General features: G+C 38.0%; 1 non-coding gene across 1 annotated transcript; it reads right to left on the bottom strand.

Moving 5' to 3' along the window:
• Positions 1-423: 423 nt before the first annotated feature.
• Positions 424-530, bottom strand: LOC123243355. Its single transcript, XR_006505901.1, has one exon. It is a non-coding gene; the product is annotated as a U6 spliceosomal RNA (small nuclear RNA).
• Between the last annotated feature and the right edge of the window lie 164 nt (positions 531-694).

Below are 694 nucleotides of genomic sequence, written 5' to 3'. Positions count from 1 at the left end.
ATTTACAAAAACACAAAATACTTTGGGCCTTGGTTTCCTCATCTGTAAAATTAGGATGTTGGACTGGATAGATTCTGGAGTTCCTATTAGATCTATGATAAAATAAAGTCACTGCCTTCTAGTCTTCTGGCCCACCTATAACAAAACCCCAACTTTTGCCCTTTATGCAATATGTACCAGTATGAAATAAACAATGAGGAAGGTTGAGACAACAGATTTTATCTAGTACAATTTAACTGGATTGTAAGCAGCTGAGTAGGTTTCTGTTTCCCAAAGGGTGTGCTTTTAAGTGAATGGGGGATGCTGAGTAATCTGGGTTTTATATCTCTTTGCAGATGCAGTACTGTCATGTCATGAGAGAAAGATACCTCCCTCTTGGTCTTGTTGCTTCCTCTGTAAAATGGAGGTAATAAACAATGCTTGCAGTACTCAGCTAGGATCATAGGATTTTGTGTCATCCTTGCGCAGAGACCATGCTAATCTTCTCTGTGTCGTTCCAATTTTAGTATATGTGCTGCTGAAGCAAGCACTAGGATCATAGGATTTCAACATGAAAACGATTTCAGAAACCATCTGGCTCAACCACTCATTTTTAGAGAGGGAAACTGAAGTCCAGGGTGAGGAAACAATTGACCCAAATCATCTAGATATAATGGAGACAGGATTCAAATCTTAATCTTTTTTTTTTTTTTTT

This window comes from Gracilinanus agilis, chromosome 3 (assembly GCF_016433145.1).
Source record: "Gracilinanus agilis isolate LMUSP501 chromosome 3, AgileGrace, whole genome shotgun sequence".
In the NCBI taxonomy this organism is placed as follows: Eukaryota; Metazoa; Chordata; class Mammalia; order Didelphimorphia; family Didelphidae; genus Gracilinanus; species Gracilinanus agilis.
This window is presented reverse-complemented; position numbering and strand designations above follow the sequence as displayed.